We start from the raw sequence: 20,154 nt of genomic DNA, 5'->3' as shown, positions 1-20,154 counted from the left end.
CTGTTTTATGGCTGAGCAGTATTCCATTGTGTATATATATATATCTCTATCTATATATATATATAGATAGATAGATATATCACATCGTCTTTATCCAATAATCTGCTGATGGGCACTTAGGTTGCTTCCATGTCGTGGCTATTGTAAATAATGCTGCAATAAACATTGGGGTGCATAGGACTTTTGGAATTGCTGACTTCAAGCTCTTTGGATAGATGCCCAGTAGTGGGATAGCTGGGTCATACGGTAGTTCTATTTTTAATTTTTTGAGGAATCTCCATACTGTTTTCCACAGTGCCTGCACCAGTTTGCATTCCCACCAGCAGTGTATGAGGGTTCCTTTTTCTCCACAACCTCTCCAACATTTGTTACTATTAGTTTTAGATAATTTTGTCATTCTATTGGGTGTAAGGTGATATCTTAGTGTAGTTTTGAATTTCATTTCCCTGATGATCAGAGGTGATGAACATCTTTTCATGTGCCTATTGGCCATCTGTATATCTTCTTTGGAGAAATGTCTGTAATGTATCTAGCCCATTTTTTGATTGGGTTGTTTGATATTTTGTTGTTGAGTCTTGTGAGTTCTTTATGTATTATGGAGATTAACCCTTTGTCAGATATATGACTTGCAAATATTTTTTCCCAGTTAGTGGGTTGTTTTTTTTGTTTCAATCCTGTTTTCATTTGCCTTGAAGAAGCTCTTTAGTCTGATGAAGTCCCACTGCTTTATTCTTTCTATTGTTTCCCTTCTCTGAGAAGACATGGTGTCTGAAAAGATCCTTTTAATACTGATGTCAAAGAGTGTACTGCCTACATGAGAAAGAATGGTGAATTTTCATTCTTTTACATCTGGCTGTCCAGTTTTCCCAGCACCATTTGTTGAAAAGACTTTCTTTTTTCCATTGTATGCCCTCAGCTCCTTTGTGGAAGATTAGCTGTCCATAGATGTGTGGTTTTATTTCTGGGCTTTCAATTCTGTTCCATTGATCTGTGCACCTGTTTTTGTACCATGACCATGCTGTTTTGATTACTGTAGCTTTGTAGTATATTTTGAAGTCACGGATTGTGATGCCTCCCATTTTGTTCTTTTATCTCAGGATTGCTTTAGCAATTCGGGGTCTTTTGTTGCCCCATATGAATTTTAGGATTCTTTGTTCTAATTCTGTAAAGAACGTCATTGGGATTCTGATTGGGATAGCATTGAATCTGTAGATTACTTTAGGTAGGATGGACATTTTAACTATGTTTATTCTTCCAATCCATGTACATGGAATGTCTTTCCATCTCTTTATGTCGTCATCCAATTCTTTCAGAAAGGCCTTTTAATTTTCATTGTATAGGTCTTTCACTTCCTTAGTTAAATTCATCCCGAGGTATTTTATTCTTTTTGTAGCGATTGTGAATGGTATTGTGTTCTTGAGTTCTTTTTCTGTTAGTTCGTTATTAGAATATAGAAATGCTACTGATTTATACAAAATGATTTTATACTCTGCAACTTTGCTGTAGTTGTTGATTACTTCCAAAAGTTTCCCAATGGATTCTTTGGGGTTTTTTATATATAAGATCATGTCATTTGCAAACAGCAAGAGTTTCACTTCTTCCCTCCCTATATGGATTCCTTTTATTCCTTTTTCTTGCCTGATTGCTCTGGCCAGGACCCCCAGTACTATGTTAAATAAAAGTGGTGATAGAGGGCATCCTTGTCTCATTCTTGTTTTCAGGGGTATGGCGCTCAGTTTTTGCCCATTGAGTATGATGTTGGCTGTGGGTTTGTCATATATGGCCTTTATTATGTAGAGGTAGTTCCCTTCTATGCCCATTTTGTTCAGAGGTTTTATCACAAATGGCTGTGGATTTTGTCAAATGCTTTCTCTGAGTCTATTGAGATGATCATGTGGTTTTTATTCCTCAGTTTGTTGATGTAGTGTATCATGTTGATTGATTTGTGGATGTTGAACCATCCCTGTTTCCCTGGTACAAATCCCACTTGATCATGATGTATGATCCTTTCGATGAATTGCTGAGTTCTGGTTGCCAAAATTTTGTTGAGAATTTTTGCATCTATGTTCATCAGTGATATTGGCATGTAGTTCTCTTTTTTCGTGGTGTCCTTGTCAGGCTTTGGTATCAGAGTGATGTTGGCCTCATAGAATGTGTTAGGAAGTGTTCCATCCTCTCTAATTTTTTGGAATAGCTTGAAAAGGATAGGTATTAAATCCTCTCTGAAAGTTTGGTAGAATTCCCCAGGAAAGCCATCTGGTCCTTGGGTTTTATTCTTTGGGATGTTTTTGATTGCTGTTTCAATCTCTTTTCTTGTAATTGGTCTGTTCAAATTGTCTGCTTCTTCTTGAGTGAGCTTTGGGAGATTGTAGGAGTCCAAGAATTTATCCATTTCCTCTGGGTTATCCATTTTGTTGGCATATAGTTTTTCATAGTATTCTCTTATAATCCTCTGTGGAGATTCTTCTGTTGTACTTCTGTGGAGTCTGTTGTTATTTCTCCTCTTTCATTTCTGATTTTGTTTATTTGAGCTTTCTCCCTTTTTTTGCTTGTAAGTTTGGCTAGGGGTTTGTCAATTTTATTTACCTTCTCAAGGAAGTAGCTCTTTGTTTCATTGATCCTTTCTACTGCCTTTTTAGTTTCAATAGCATTTATTTCTGCTCTGATTTTTATTATTTCTCTCCTTCCGCTGACTTTGGGCTTTGTTTGTTCTTCTTTCTCTAATTTGGTTAGGTGTAGTTTAAGATTGCTTATTTGGGATTTTTCTTGTTTGTTAAGATGTGTCTGTATTGTGATGAATTTTCCTCTTAATACAGCTTTTGTTGTATCCCATATGAGTTGGTATGGCATGTTAGCATTTTCATTTGTCTCCAGGTATTTTTTTATTTCATCTTTAACTTCTTCAATGATCCATTGCTTGTTCAATAGCATATTGTTTAGTCTCCACATCCTTGTGCCTTTCTCAGCTTTTTTCTTGTAATTAATTTCTAGCCTTATAGCATTATGATTGGAGAAGATGCTTATTATTATTTCAATTTTTTTAAATTTGTAGAGGATTGCCTTGTTTCCCAACATATGGTCTACCCTTGAGAATGTTCCATGCACACTTGAGAAGAATGTGTACTCTGCTGTTTTTGGATGAATTGTTCTATATATGTCTATTAAGTCCAGTTGTTTTAGCTTTTCGTTTAGCTCCACTATTTCCTTGTTGATTTTCTGTCTTGATGACCTGTCCATTGATGTGAGTGGGATGTTGAGGTCCCCTACTATTATGGTGTTGTTTTTAACATCTTCCTTTAGGTCTGTTAATAGTTGCTTTATGAACTTTGGTGCTCCTGTGTTGGTGCATAGATATTTATGAGTATTATTTATTCTTGATGCAGTGTCCCTTTGATCATTATATATTATCCCTCTGTGTCTCTCTTTACCTGCCTTATTTTGAAATCCGTTTTGTCTGATATAAGTACTGCAACACCTGCTTTCTTTTGCTTGCTATTAGCTTGAAGCATTGTCTTCTACCCCTTCACTCTGAGCCTGTGTTTGTCCTTGGGGCTGAGGTGTGTTTCCTGGAGGCAACAAATTGTTGGCTCTTGTTCTTTAATCCATTTTGTCACTCTGTGTCTTTTTATTGGAGAGTTCAATCTGTTTACATTGAGGGTGATTATTGATGCATGAGGGCTTAATGCTGTCGTTTTGTGGCTCATTATCTGGTTTTCCTGGGTTACCTTTGTTTCTCGTCCTGTGTGTTTTAGCCTGCCTATTGACTTCTGCAATTTCTTATGCTGGGTTTCTTAGATTTTTCCTTATTTATGTTTTGTGTCTCTGTTCTGTTTTTTAGTTTAGTGGCTACCCTGAAGTTTGTATTTAGAGTATCATGTATAATATAGTCCATTCTCTGGTGGTCTCTTACTTACTTGGCCTAGACTGATTTAGTCCCTTTCCTCTTCCCCTCCTAAATTATTATTTTCATCTCTTATTCCAACTCGTGTTATGAGTTTGTGGTTAGAGTGATAAGATCATCTTTGCTTTGGTGGTTTCCTTCCTTTTATCCTAATGCTATAGTTGAATATTTGCTAACCTATTCTGATTCTATCTGTCTCCCTACTCTGTGGTACAGTAAAAATTTTAAGGACACAATTCACAGTGTCATAAGATTTGTTTTTTTTAACTGCCCAGTTACAGAAACACAACTGTTCCTGATGCTAAGAACAAATTAATTTATCTTGAGTCTTCATAAAGAGGACATCCATGATGTAATGTAATTAACAACAACTGCAATGACTTTCTTACAGTACAAACAATATGTTTCACGATGTTCTTCAATATAGGCCGGGAGAGGGGCTGGACCTGTGGCCGAGTAGTTAAGTTCGCATGCTCTGCTTCAGTGGCCCAGGGTTTCACCGGTTGGGATCCTGGACATGGACCTAGCACTGCTCATGAGGCCATGCTGAGGTGGCGTCCCACAAAGCATAACTAGAAGGACCTACAACTATGTACTTGGGGGCTTTGGGGAGAAGAAAAACAAAAAATAGGAACATTGGAAAGAGATGTTAGCTCAGGTCCAATCTTTAAAATATATATATATATATATATATATATATATATATATATAGGCTTGGAGAATCGGAGTGTTGATAATTTGAAATTGCCACGTCTAGTAGTTTACTGTACAGTTATGTGCCACATAATGACATTTAGGTCAACAACAAACCTCATATACAATGGTAGTTCCATGAGATTATAATGGAGCTAAAAACTTCCTATTGCCTACTGACATTGTAGCTGTCATAACATCATAATGCAAAGCATTACTCACATGTTTGTGGTGATGCTGGTGTAAACAAACTTACTGCACTGCCAGTTGTATAAAAATATAGCACATACAATTACAGTTATGTGCCACACAACGTTTCAGTCAGTGATGGACCACATGTATGACAGTGGTCCCATAATATTAGTACCATATGACCGAGGTGTGTAGTAGGCTATACCATCTAGGTTTGTGTAAGTACCTCTATGATGTCTGCATGATGACAAAATCACCTAACAACACATTTCTCAGAATGTATCCCTGTCGTTAAGTGACCCATGGCTGTGGTCCACTAGATTGAATGCTTCCTTTTCCATCTTCAGACACACTAGCTAGGCAGGACTTAGAGAGGTAACTGCTTCAAGAATAGGAAGGTAGTTTAAAAAGCCAAATCGTTATACACTGAACCCATATCCAAGTTGTCTACCACCAGCACCAACACTATCCATGAGAAATGGGTCGAATTCACCCATTCTCACTTTCACCAGACCATTCAACCTTTCTTTTTATGACATTTTTTCCTTCAATACATCCTTGAAGCTATTTGAATTTAAATTTTATAAGTTATTTCAAACCTATTAAAAATCGTGTGTGTATGTGTGTGCACTGGGGAAGGAACTCAGTGTTTAATTTTTCCACTTCTAGTCCCTACATATCTCTGAATATACAATACAGGTAGACAACGAATAAAATTCAACTATGTAAGACACTTATTTACCCATAAAACACAGGAAGCAAAAATATAAATATTGAACATATGGGTCATGTGTCCCAACTATGAACACCAAGTGGTGAATATCAGGGATTTATAAGTCACAAAGGAAACCACAGTGGTTTCCAGCACAGCATTCCTTTGCCAGGGGCAGCAAGGCAGGCACCCCTAAAGCCACAGGGACACGTATTCAGAATCCCTAGTGAGATGCCTACCGATGGGTCCTCACGCCTCTGCCATTGATTCTATAGCATTTCAAGCAGGCTCTTGCCCTCCACAGACTTGCTGGTCAACCCCGGGTCTCTCTCTGGATTTATCCTCTTGAAGGGACAATTTGTGAGAGCAGTGTGTGGGAGATGAGTGGTGAGTATGCAAAACCTAAATGAGGTGATTACATATTTGCATCCCACATGGTCCCTTACACTTTATAGCTGGGTTTTTTCGCTTCCCTAAAACCCAGTACTGGCTTTGATAAAAAGAGGACACATTGTTTTTTGTTTGGTTGGTTTCTACCCCAAACATTACTTATTTTCATGATGCAAACACAGCACTTACATTGTAAAATACAGATGAGGATATGCCTGCAGGAGACCCAGTCATTCCAAGTAACTCAAGCCTCACCAACACAGGACACAAAATGAAGTCCTCTTTATCCTTTAGAGAGGATGACTGAACATCTTTTTTTTCTCCCCTTTAATTTAAATTAACCTTCCCATTTACCTAACTACAGACCAAAATCTCAAAACTTTATCACCCTGATCTAGTTGTTGCCCCTCAGTGGTCCAAAGTCACCTTTTCATTTATATATGGAATTCACAAATTCATTTCCCACAAATAGGATCTCTAATTAGGATCAGCTTCATTTGAAACTGTGCAGCAAATGGGAAAATGAGAAGATTAGAGAACATCACTAATAACAACTGCAAATAACTTTAAACCAATCCGGATATTTCTCTGTAAGAAGCCGCTCTTCTCTTCCATCTAGGGAATAAAAATTTTGCCTGCCGTTGGCAATAATCTCCACAGCATGCATAATGATAGAAGTAATGATTATTTTAAAAAGTGTCCACCCACACCTGGGTAGATCGTTTTCAGTACAAAATGCTTTCAGTTGCATCATCTTCTCCTTCGATCTTGCATCTGCTTTGCGTGCGGTAGAGGAGGTGTTTTTACTTCATTTCACAGACACAGGGCAGAGGGGTTAGCAGGGGGAGTCGAATTACTTAGTTTGGGTCTCAGTTCTACCGTGTATCACTTGAGTGCCCATGATTAGCTGCTTAATGTCTCTGAACCTCAGTAAATCTATAAAATGAGGATAAAAATAGTACCTACCACATCCAGATGCTGTGATAAGCAGTAACAACTGTGGTAACCCGGGTAAAACACTGTAGCTGTTAGTGGAGGACAGAGGGGCGAGTCGATCTTCACAAGGATGAACAGTTTAATCTGCAGACCCAGGGAGAACCTGGGGCTTACCTGAGGCAAGAATTGATTTAGGAGCAGAACCAAGATCGGACATTCCAAGCACTTAACCTTTCCTATTTCTGCCAGCCCCTCAGCAGGAGAGCGCTCTGAAAGAATGAGAGGATTACCGACTCTCCTTTGGGGCTGGGATGCAACAGAAACATTTGATGATCAATAGAAGAGTCTATAAATAATGAGCAGAACCCACAGAACTGCGCTTGGACTCCCAAAGCCTGGAATGTCGGCCACATATTGCTTCTCCACCCAGGCTCAGCCTAGGGTGGCCTGTGCACCTAGGGGACAATGCACAATGATGAAGTCCACAACTGGCCACAAGGAGGCAGGAGGTCACCAGCAAGGATGCTCAAGCCCAAACTTCAGGCTGGAGCAAATCAGGCCCCAGGCGCTGATGATATCTGACGCAGGAGACCACAAACTGTAACATTCCAACCAACCCTAAACCTAAATCAGTGCCCAAAGTTCTGCAGATGCCATTCCTCTGCCTAAAGCTCTCTGTCTCGTATTCAAGGCAGCGAAATGGGCACCTCCTCAATCTTCACACACCAAAGGGAACCTCAAGGTGATCACGAGCTTATTCCAACATAAATGTCTACGTCTGTTTGCATGAATCCCAATTTCAAATGTAGAAAGAAACTGAGAAGCTTTAGGTGTTTAGGGAACAGCCTCGAGAATTCCCAGAACCCTCTTACTATAATATTTTCTTATAAAAATAAAAATATCTAAAAAGAGTAGTCAAATCTAAATTATTTCTATATAACTCAATTTCCATAAACATTTTAAAACCTGGATTTTCCAAGCAACCTACGTGTTTCAGAGCTGTCTTCTCTCTTTCACTCTCTACAAAAGTAAATGTTTAAGGATTATAGAATAATTTAAATAATAGCTTAATGATATACAAGGTTTTGCATGGACGTGTATTGTTTTAGGGTCAATGGTAATGAGAGATCAGCTACTTTCATGCCCTCTTTTTCCCAAGGAAGAAACTCATATTTCCAGGAGTTAATGAACTTGCCCAAGGTAACACAGAGAATCAGTTCAGAACTGAAACCCGAACTTTTGTTGTCTGACTTTCAGGATAGTTTGGACTAATGTTGATCTTTTATTTAACTGTGTCAGGAAAGTCTTGATTTTCCTCTACATTATAGAATAGAAAAACCACTAACTAGGAGAGAAATACCAGTTCAGTACTGTGCCGTGTGACTCCAGCAGCTCAGCGGTCTCTGCATGAGAGAGTCAGCAGTGGTTAGGACAAAACTGTCTGAGAAGCACTGTGATTACTACAATAGTAAAGCCCAAAAATAAAAAATAAAAACCCTAACAGATGATCCAGGGGAAGTCTCTCTAGAACCTGGAAAAGAACCTGCCAGGTCACAGCCACTCAACTGTGACAGGAGACTGAATAAGACTCAGGCAGGAGAACAAAATACCTCTCCTGGGACTCTGGAGACCCTGAGCGCCGTCTCACAAGGTGTGACTGTCACATAAGCTGTCTGATTTTAAGGAAACACAACCAGAGCTCACACATCCCAGTGAGCCCCGTGTGCCCCAAAGCAGCCGCTTGGGGAAGCTGCCTGTTCGTCCAAGATGCTGCAGCAGCTCCAACATTCACTCTTCTCCAGGACTCGCCTTCAGAGCTTCAGCATGTTCTGCCAAATATCGACCGTGGTTGTAGATCTTGGTCACGTGAGGGTAGAGTTGTGTCTGGAAAACCTCCAGTGTCATCTCTGAGCAATAAGGTGGGTGGTCAAGGCAGATAACAAAACTCTGGGATGAAACTGAGTTGCATATAGTCAGTGGGTCGATTTCCCCCTGTGGCTTCTAAATTGAACCAGATGGTTCGTCTAAGGGAACCCACACCTGGGTAGATCAGATTCATAAGGGAACAGATTCATTGTCTTGGAGTCAGTCAGGAAAAATCTTAAGGAATTCTTAACGTGTGCATTATTGACTTCAAGTAAAGGCTTCTTAATTCAAAGTCCTAATCATTTTACATTTTACTGTTCTGTCTCCCAACTCATGTCTAAGCCCCTCTAAGGGAAAGAACACTTATTAGATTAAGTCTAATTGCTGCCATTTGACCATATTCAACCTACAAAAATCATATGGTTCAAGCTAATACATTTGACATCTTAATATTTTAGCACAGTGGTGGAAAGGAGTCCACGGTGTTAAGTGCTATCACCATGCTGAGTCGGACGATCCTGAAGGTCAGTACTGAGTTGCCAGAGAATGCCCCAACATGTGATGCTGAACGACCTCACAAGAGATGAACGCCAGTTTCCTCCCTGATAGTTCGACTTTTTCCACATTTAGGTTTTTTTCACTAACTAATTTAAACTGCACATCATAAGGGTGAAAAAGTCTGCCAAGCACATCAGCAAACAGCCTTTCACAAACAGGGCTGCTCTGTAGGAAACATCAGTCTTCTCCCAGGTAATCATCTGCATGTCATGACCATAATCCACGCATGTGGAAGCAGCTTTGCTGACCTGGTCTCTCTGGGTCCCGGAGTCAGCTGAACATGCCGGATGATCTGAGCTGAACTTAACTGATTGGCTAAGGAACAGAGAGCACCCTGGGCCTTCCCACCCCCTCCCACAGGGCAGCCGCGACCCTGTAAGTCCTGGTTGAAGTCACTGTGCTGCAAGCCATCTCTCCCCTCTGTCTCTTCCTCGCCTGGATTTTGGTTTTGTTTTTCCTCATCCTACGTTTACCATCAAAACATGATGAGAGAAGCCATTCCCCCGTCCATTCATCTGAGTATTCAGGGGTCATCCAGCATCTCTAATCTGCCTGGGAGAAGGGACTCATTGGTTTCAGCACAGAACTTTCTGGTTATTATTTCAGTGTAGAATATCATTTAATGTTTGAGGGAAAACAGTGTGCCATCCATCTGCCTCTTACAGAATGCTCCTCTCAGGAAAAGCTTTGACCAAGAAAAATGTCACCTGTAAAACCTGGCTCTGAGGGATTTGCCAGGTGATGGGCAAAGCTGTCAAGACCCTGTGTTGAAGGTGCTTCCCATCTAGAACAAAGTGTGGCCCAGCAGGAAAGGGCTGGCATGACTGCCTGCTCTTCCCAGGAGCGTGCCCTGCGCCTCCATCTCAACAGTTCCCGCCCCTCAAAAGTCATCCTCAGTGGGAAGCCACTCTGCACGTTCAATTATATCGTGGCCAATTTTAAATCGTTCACCCACACCTCAAAATGAAACAAGTGGGGCTACGTGGCTGTAGACTCATGGTCCCCAATGGGGTCTGCCCAATGAGTCCCAGGCTGGCAGGGAGGGGAGGTGCTCGCCTGTCCTTTGTGTCAGCCCATGAGCAGCTGGGCTGCCCCGGCCCCGAGTCCCTTTCCATTATTACTGCCTGGAAAAGTATTTCTTGTTGTTTTGTTTTTTTATTAACAACCTTTTGTGATTACAAAAGCAATATCTTTTCAATACTAGAAAATTAGATCATTTTGCAATCTGTATGCATATCAAATCATAACAACGTACACCTTAAACTTACACAATGTTATGTGTTATAATATCTCAATAAAGGTAGAAAAAATTAGAGAATGTCAATAAGGCAAAAAAGGGAAATTAAAACATCATATTCTTATCCCCAAAACTTACCACAGTTAACACCTGTGTGTATATCCTTCCACACGTTCCCTCTGCACATATACATATAGGTCATATGTGTATATACTGATATATATAATCAGTCATTTTTCCTTGTCAATAAGTTTTCCTTTAATCTAGTACTTTTCGAATTGCCCCCAATATCCCCAAAATACGTGTTATTGCTAGTATAGCTAAACCAGCATCCAATCCAGGACCATGCGTTACATCAAGTTGTTATGTTCATTAAGTTTCAACCTAGACCGCCTCTCTTATGCACATCATTGAGTCCTTGCAGAGAGCAGGCTAGTTGTCCAGCTGTGGTCCATCCTCTGGATTTATTTGCATTGATCCTTCCTCAGGCTATGTGTCTATAAGCTTGTTCTCGCATTCCCACATTCCCTGTACACTGGAAATTAGATCTGAAAGATTAGCTTCAATCCTTTCCTGGCTAAATCTATCAGAGGATATGTGGCATACTTCCTATTGCACCACATCAGGGACACGAGACACTTGGTCGCCCACCATTAGTGATGCTACCATTGCCCACTGGATTAGGGCAACGAGAGCTTAATCCAACCAACCAGGAAGTAGTCTTTGGGATGTTACTTTGGCAAATTATCAGACTCTAAACCTTTGTAGCCAGTATCCTGATCCCCAAACCAAACCATAAGTAAATAGGGAAGAACAGACTGGACAAATCTGAGACCAAGAGCCAGAGGAGAGTAAGAAAGTGGCAGGAGCAAAGCCAAGACTTGCTTCGTGCTCAGAGCTGGAAGGAGGAGCAAGGATCACCGCCATCACGGTGATTCCACTTTCCAAAGGCATCGACAGACATTAGTGAAGCTTGGCGCGAGCTCACAGGCCCTGGGGACTCGGGTGGGACTAAACGACGGTACAGTCAGCTCTGGGTGCTGTGTAATCTTTTTCCTGAAGAGCTCTTCACAGGAGATCAGCCAGGGTTCTGATCTCTCTTTTAACATCCATTGGTCAAAGTGAAAATGCCGGGCTCACACATACAAGTTCTTCAGAAACAAGAACCGAACTTAATCCTCCCCAGAGGAACCTGATCTAAGTACCTGCTTCAGCTGCAGTCCCACAGGCTGGGTACTGTCAGGGCTACAGGCAACAACAGGGGCCTTGATCCTGTCTCCCCAGCTCCCATTTTAGTCTCACTCTCCATCCTGGGGCCAGTGACCTTGTGACAATGACCCCATGCAGTGAGGATGCTGGTTGAGCTATGGTTGCTGAGTTCACTGCTACACAGAGGACATCAGATGGGATCCTCTCAGGTACATGTACCATCAGGCAGCCACCACCACAGTGAACAAGGGACAGGGACCCGAAGGTGATCTGGTGGTCTTGTCAGCCATAAACGGTACATGTTGTACCATTTGCTTTTTCAAGGTGACAGTGACACCATATTTAAGACAGCAGGAAAAACATGAATTTGTCAATCCAATAAGCAAGTACAACTGGAAAGTCTCGGAAGGGAGTTCCCTCTGAAGATGTTTGCCTCGCTGCACCTGAGGAAAACAATCCCGGGACAACTCAGAGCTGAGGGGGCTCTGTCTGAGCCAGCCAGGATGACCTAATTTCCAGAATAATGACAAAGACGTGCAATTAACCTGGAGAAGGCAGATTGCCCCAGGACGTGAGAGAAAGAGAAAATAAAAACCGCATATCCCAGAAGACACACACACACATACACACAGCCAGAATTTGGCCTCAGGCAAACATTATAGGTGTAGACAGCTCAGTTCAGGTGACCCTCTTAGGGCAGCTCCAGTGAGTCTTCCCATCCTGCCTACCATGCAGAGAGAAGACACGAAAGGCCTCCTGGGACCACCTGGCCACATCAGACTGCAGTGGCCTTCTGTGTGCTGCGAGCTGAAAGGGAATTCTTTGCATGGCTGGTAGACTCACAGCCTTTGGCCAAATGGAAACAGTAATTTCTGTCTAACTGATCCAACCAGGTAAATTTTCTCCTAATGGACATCAAGTTGAAAACTAAAAGGAGAAAGAAGAGCACAATATTTAGAAAAATGGGTCCTAGAGGCTGTTCTACCTGCTACTTCAACACCGGGAGGCTCCTCCAGTCTCTGCTTGGAGTACAGGAAGCTGGTACAGCCAGCTCAGCCGGAAGCAGGCCCAGGGTTACCCTCATACCTCAGGAGCAATTTTTGCAACTCCTCTTCTAAGAGGGCTAGAGGAGGGATGTTACTATCCCAGGAATCCTGATGCCTCCATCTGCCTCCCTCTCTAGCCATCCTTGTAAATGAAATGGTGGTAACCTAAGTTCTTCTGGAACCCACCTAGAAGCGCTGGGTGCCGAGCACCTCCCATGGTCAGCTAGGGCAGACTCCCCAGTGATCAGCTGAACCTGAAGGAACAGGAAACCTTCTCCACAGCGACTCACACCCTCCTACACAGGTCCTAACATATTTTGCTACTACAGCTGTCCTTCTTGGGACAAATTCTCCCAGGTCTTAGCATTTAAGTTAATTACTTCAATTGTTAAGTAAAACACACATATGATTCTCAACATTTATGTAATTGCAACTTAAAGGAAAATAAAGAGTTGCGACAGAAGAAATGACATGAGGCAAATCTTGCACGGATTAGCCCCATCATGAGCGAGGAAGCCGTAAGGAATCTAAGGGGAAGCGACGCCCCAGGCCACTCAATGGCTGCCTTTTGCAGCACTCAGCTGCCAGCAAGACCAAAACATAAAATAAAACTCATCAGAAATGTTAGAAGATGGAGTCACAAAAGTTGACCAGAGAGAACCAAAAAGAAAGACAAAAAGATGGACTATAAAAGGGAAGGATAAGTGTTCCAGAGAATCAACCCAGAAGTTCAACATGCAATGGGTAGAAATTCTAAAAAGAGAACGGAAAAAGCAGACGGGGTGAAATTATGAATAATCATGACAATAATGGTAATACATTTCAGATTGAAAATTCCCCACACAATGAATGAGAAAGGAATCACGAAAATGGAACTTCAAAACCGAGCCTTAAGAGAAAAAAAATGACTCATGTATAAAGAATTGGCCATCAGAATAACATCAACTTGAAGATGGAAAATGGAATGACGTCTTCAAAATTCTAGATGAAAATTATCCTCAGCTAGATCCAGTCAAATGATCATCAAGGAAAATGGAGGAAAGGATATTTTCAGACAGGTTCTCAAAACTGAGGCACCCTTTTTAAGGAAGCTAATGGAGGATGATTGCTAACAGTAACAGCTGACATGTATGAGGCACTTTCTGCACCAGGCACCCTTGGAAGTGCTTCACACATATTTATTGGTTTACCCCTCACCACGCTCCTAGGAGGTGGGTAATATTATCATCTCCATTTTTCCAATGAGGAAACTAGGCGGAGCATTAGGTGAGTGCTCAAAATCTTACAGCTAGTAAGTAGTGGAGAAAGAAGGAACTATCTCACAACTAGAAGGACCTGCAACTAAGATATACAACTGTGTACGGAGGGGGGTTGGGGAGATAAGGCAGAAAAAAAAAAGAAGGGACTAAACTAAGAAAGAAGGCAAGGGACTCAGAGAAAAGGGACTCGACCAGGAAAATGGTACAGAAAAACTCAGGATGATGCAACGTGTAGCCCTAAGATGCCCACCGATCAGCTGATGTGGAGCATAGCCAGTCCAATTTGGAGCTGAAGAATGAAGGACTCTGGGAGGGAGGCCAGCAAGGGGGAGGAATTAATTGATAAATTACCAGATGTTTTTGACTATCTGGAAAACGAAATCGACCGACTTGTGATGGATCTGGTGGGATGTAATCATAGCAGGCTATTCGGTTCTCTAGCTAAAACATACTGCAAACACTGATTGTAGATTTTATAAAAACGTTTTGATACAACATAAAATAGGAAGAAGGGATAAAGTGTGTGTGATGAGGGGCAGGGGACTGACGCAGTGTAAGAAATTTAAATCCTCGGTAGCCAAACCGGAAGACAAGAGAAAATGTCTAAAATCAGTGAACCAAGAAATATCAGTGTAGGGGCTGGCCTGGTGGCACAGTAGTTAAGTGTGCACGATCCGCTTGGGGGGCACAGGGTTTGCTAGTTCGGATCCCTGGTGTGGACATGGCACCACTTGCCAAGCCATGCGGTGGGAGGCGTCCCACATATAAAGCAGAGGAAGATAGTCACAGATGTTAGCTCGGGCCAGTCTTCCTCAGCAAAAAGAGGAGGATTGGCAGATGTTAGCTCAGGGCTAATCTTCCTCAAAAAAAAAGCAATGTCAGTGTAAGCATATTCTTTGAACAGCAGCAAATATTGGAATAAACAGTTAAAAACATCTTCCCAAAGGGGAAGTGGGATACAGGGGTGAAAAGGGATGAAAAATTTAGTACTACCTAATTTTTTAATTGATCTTCAAAAATATACATTAGTGATCAAATTTTACTATTATTTTTCAATTATATACAAAGAAAAAGATGACTAAGAAGTATGGAAAAAGACTACTGACCCAAATATATGGGGTCTGACCTGTTCTGGATTTCCAGAATTTGAATATGTTAATGAATTTTGCATACATGGTATAATATAAAATATTCTGGGTCATCCTGGTATGTTCCCCCAAATCACTACACAACCACTAGGTTGAAGTGTGGGGCAAACTTCGAGAACAGGCCTGGAACCTGGGGTGTCTTCCAAGGCCATGAGACCACCTGGATTGGAGGAATGTGGCTTAAACCTGTCCCTAGAAAGTCTGGTCGAATACTCAGGAGCACTGATCCTAGCGCACCGTGGGATAAAGATCTGAAAAGATGGCTGAACGAGCCTGAAGCAGATGCTCTAGCACCTTCTGGCAGAAGTCTTCCCAAGGGGTCTTCAGTGATAACACTCAGGTTCCCTGGATGAGCGCACGCTGAGAACCCCGAAAGGCACTGGAAGCCCCAGAAGAGAGCAGCGCCTGCTCCCAAGGCATAAAGCCGCACCGGATGTTCGAAGGCGTAAGTTACAACGCCCGGAACAACCTGGCCCTTCCCGGAGGCCGGACCCAGCTCCTGAACTCGCCTTCCACGGCCCGCGTTCTGACGGGCATCAAGGAGAAGCTTCCCCTGAGACCTGCTGTGTCCTGGATGAGATTCAAATACCTGCCCGAGAGCTTCACTCTGCTGCTCCCCCCCACCCACCCCGCAACGCTGCCTCCATCCCTATCGCTCGTTCCACCCCCAGAGTGTCTGATTCTCCACCTGGTGACCCAACTTTCCACCAACCAGCCTCCCCCACCTCTGAGATTGCTTTCTAGACTGCAGTTCGCCAAACTACGAGGCAGCTTCCAGCTCGCCTCCCCTGATTATGCAGGAAGTGCCCACCTGTCCATTCCGCCCAGCGCTCCACGCGAAAGCGCTGCGAATGGCGCCCCACGTCTTTACTGCCTAACTAGAACGCAGGCCTTCTCAGTATCCACTCTCCTGACCCGATGGGACGTCCAGCGTCTGTCCCTTTTCCAATCACACGGCCCTTCCCTCCGAGCATCAGGGCCCAGAGAATCCGGAGGAGGGCGGGGCACCTGTCAGCATCTGGTGTCCCGGCTGCCCCTGCTCCTTCAGGAGCTCGTGGCCCACCACTTGGCCACCCTCGTCGTTTCTCCAGGAGTGAGCTTCCCGCAGGCCCCGGGCCAGCGCACCCACTCCAGCGCGCTTCCAGCCCCCAGGTCCCGCCGCCCCGAGAGCCAGGCTCGGCTCTTCAGGACCTTGCCGCTCGCGCCCGAGCTCGCCTCTTCGGGCCCTGAAATCCAGCCGGTCCCGGAGCCAGCCTGCAGTTCCAACCCGGGAAACAGAGCATTTATTCACTTGTTTTTCCTTAGTAAAGGGGCTTAATTGCCACGGGGAGGCCTGTGATGGTCCCAAGGGGCAGTTCCCAGACCTTAGAATGGGAAAAGTTTATATTTAAGGGAGGCAGGAAGAAGGGAGAATAAGGTCAGTTTAGATGCGCTGTAAGTGCAATGTTTAGACACCACTTCAGTCTAACGGGATTCTGCTGTAACACGTGTTTATTCATCAAACATCCATGGGGCCCGCTCTAGGCCCATCACAGGGCTGAGCAATGGGAACGCAGACAAGGGAGGCAGAACCCACCCTCAAGGTGAGTCTCTGGAAGCATCTGGAGAACAGCCTTCAAAGAGACCCCTACCATTCTCCGTGAAGAAATGCTGTTTATTATCACTGAAAACCACTGAGGACCCATCTGTAGGCACATGCATAAATTTTCATATCTTTTTTTTTTAGACTTCTCCCCTTCCCGTTTTATCATGCTTTTCTTTTTTGGTGAGGAAGATGATTTCCACATCTTAAATTACCGGTTAGTCACGTTTCTTTTTACAGAGAGGATCGTAGATCGTATTTCCTTAGACTAGAGCCCGCTCCGCACCAACAATACAGGTTTTCGCGGACTTGGGGCTGTGAAGCGTAGGACTCCCTCACCGCATCCCTGGACCCCTCCTGCAGAACCACAGGCGGCGAGCCTGCACGTCCTCCGATTCCATCTTATAAAGAAGAAAGCACAGCTCCGAGAGGCTACTGATTTCCAAGGAGGGGGCTACGCACAGGGAAGAGGCCCAGGTCCCCAGCCCGGGGCTCATCCCCACACCTGAGCCTCTCTCAGTCCACGAACCTCGGCGTCCCTCCCGGCCGCCGAGAGGAGGCGGGGCGGGGCTGCCGGGGGCGGGGCCTGACGGCCGGGCGGCGGCGTCCGGGGGATTCGCGCGAAGCTGAAGCCGCTCCGGCGTCCGGGCCCTGCGCCTGCGCAGCTGCTGTGGCGGCTCCAAAGGCGAAAAGGCAACGCCGTGTGCGCTCCGGTTAGGAAGCGGCGTTTCTCGCCTGCTTTAAATTTGTAATTTGTTGCGTTCTGTTTTCTCACTTTAAATAAATATTTGTTGTTTGAAAATAAAAATTTGGTGAAGGTTTTTTTGTTCTTTTCGTTAAACAGGACCCCCCAAATTGTATAACTGATCCGTTTGGCAAGGGGAGGGTGGTCACAGGGCAGTGAGGCACCGAGAAGGGAATCATCTGCGCCCACAGACGTCATCCCTCACCTCGCTCACCCGAGAGGGAAACACACATGGAAACAGCACTGAAAGTTAATAAAAACACCTATTAACTGGCTTCCTACATGCCAAAGAATAAAACAAAGACTGCCAGTGCCTGGGAAAAAATTCGTCAGGTGAGGAAACAGCCACCAGTGAGTAACAACTGAGGAACTCACAGAGCGGGAAACGCCAGAGACTGTGGGGCGTCAGGAAGGAGGTTTCAGGGCGGTTATACTAATTCGGGAGAGAATCCTTCGGAGGACTGAGTCCGCAGTCTGTCCACCGTAGGTTAGAACAGCCCCACTGTTTACGGTCAGGAAAGTCTTCAGTGAGGTCCGGAGTCTGGTGCTGCCAGGCCACTGAAGCCTCGTGGTTATTTGTCAGCTTCAGCTGCCAGAACCAGCTGCGGTGGCACATGGCGTTCCACTCTCATGTCTCCTGGGCAAGTGCTGTTGGAAGTAGAAAATTTCCTTTTAACGTACAATAAACCAGGAACAATAAATTCTCAGCTTAGGGCTAATCCATCTGGCAACCATGAATGACACATGTTATTAAATGGTTAAAGTGCTTGCATTAGGAGGAACGTTTGTTACAATTGATGAACCAATTACATTATTATTAACTGAAGTCCGTGATTTACATTAGGGTTCACTTTTTGTGTCGTACACTTTTAAGGGTTTAGGCAAACGCATAATGATATGTATGCACTACCACGATACCACACAGAAGAGTTTCACTGCCCTAAAAACCCCGTGTTCTGCCTATCCATCTCTCTCCCCTTCCCCGTGAAACCTTAGCAACTTCTGATCTTTTTACTGTCTCTATATTTTTCCATTTTTCAATACCATACAATTTTAATATTCCTCCCATCGAAAGATTAGACCTGTTTCCCCTTCTGGTTGAATCTGGATGGGCTGTGACTAGGGCAGAAATGACATTCTGTGACTTCTGAGGCAACATTATAAAAGGAGACACAGCTTCCATCCTGCTCCCTTTGAACGCTCACTCTTGGAATCTATCACACGGTGAGGACACCTAAGTTGCCTGTGGAGAGACCCTTGTGGAGAGGAACTGAACTCTCAGGTGACAGCCACCACCAACCTGCCAGTCCTATGAGTGAGCCACCTTAGAAATGAACCCTCCAGCCCCAGTTGAGCCCACCCAGCTGTGGCCTACATGGGACAGAGATGAGCCAACAGCCTCGGGAGGCAGAGATAGTGCCTTCCTCTGGAGCAAAGGGCAGGCATGCTTACTGCCCATTAGAAAAGATTTGTCTTTGCTAAGCCCAGAGTGCCTCTTCTGCAATGCAAACACTGCATGTGCAGACATCCGCCTGGGCTCATCTGCATCACCCCCATGGGAGTTGGAGGTAAGGGCATTGATGCCCTATGCTGCTCAGGCTGCTTTCTGTGCTGTGAGTAATAGCATCCTTTGTCTCTAGTCCAGGAGTCTTGTGTCTGCTGCCACTATCGATGAAACTGTGGCAGGCTAACTTGTTGGCTTGCAAGTAGGGTCAAATCTCAGACTCTTCATAGTCTTAACACTCTTTCCTTTCATGCTGGAAATGAGGCCAGATCAACAATAAGAGGACAGAATGCAGTTGGAAAGAATGATTACGTTCACTGATGGGAATAATGAACCTCAGAAAGTGTTAACCTCCTATTTTAGGGTCTGACAAACTTGCAAGTACCTCCTTTTTCTGGGACCAGCTGTGCCTGCACCTTAATTCTTTTAAATCCAACAAAGCTGAAGTCTCAGAACACTAAAGACAGAAAGCAGCAGAGGAGATTCCCTGAAAAGCCAATGAAGCTTAAGCTCGGGGGGCCCTCTCTACCCACACCCTTTCAGGGCCCAGCAAGAGCTCTCACAATGAGTTCACATGCCATTCGTTTTGTAAAGTTTGCAAAAATAAGATTTTTAACCTAACTGGTCAGTTCCACTGTGTCTTTGCACTCTGACTTTTCCTCCCCCACACTTCCCTTCCCGTGGTTTGGGAGCGGCCGCAGGTGTCTGGGGACACCATTGAAGGAGAGTTGGTGATACATGTAGCTCAGGTTGAGCTTGGGACCATTTACACATTTCACAGTCACATCTGTGCCCGCTTTAGCCGTCCCTCGGTAGGGATGGCTTCCAGGAATGCCACTACTGCCCACTGTGCCAACACTGAGCATCACGGCATGAAGACCTCTGGCCAGAGCCTGTATCAGGAAATGAAAAGCCTCCATAGCACTTGCCACTGCAAGGATAAGGATAATAGAGGAAAAACAAGGACTGAAATGCAGGCAGCCAGAAGCCAGTCTGTAGGAAATTCTTCCAATCCTCAGATGTGTAAAACTGTAAGCAGAGGACCCCTGGTCAAATTCCTCTTATTAGGAATACTCAGTGCAGCTGGTACAATTATAAACCTACCCTACAATTATTTTGATGTTTGTTGGAAATTACACAAAATGGAATTTGTCAGAATTCCTGTGTGTATGGCAA

This window comes from Equus caballus, chromosome 23 (genome assembly GCF_041296265.1).
Source record: "Equus caballus isolate H_3958 breed thoroughbred chromosome 23, TB-T2T, whole genome shotgun sequence".
In the NCBI taxonomy this organism is placed as follows: Eukaryota; Metazoa; Chordata; class Mammalia; order Perissodactyla; family Equidae; genus Equus; species Equus caballus.
The sequence above is the reverse complement of the archived record's forward strand: the minus strand, read 5'-3'. Positions refer to the sequence as shown.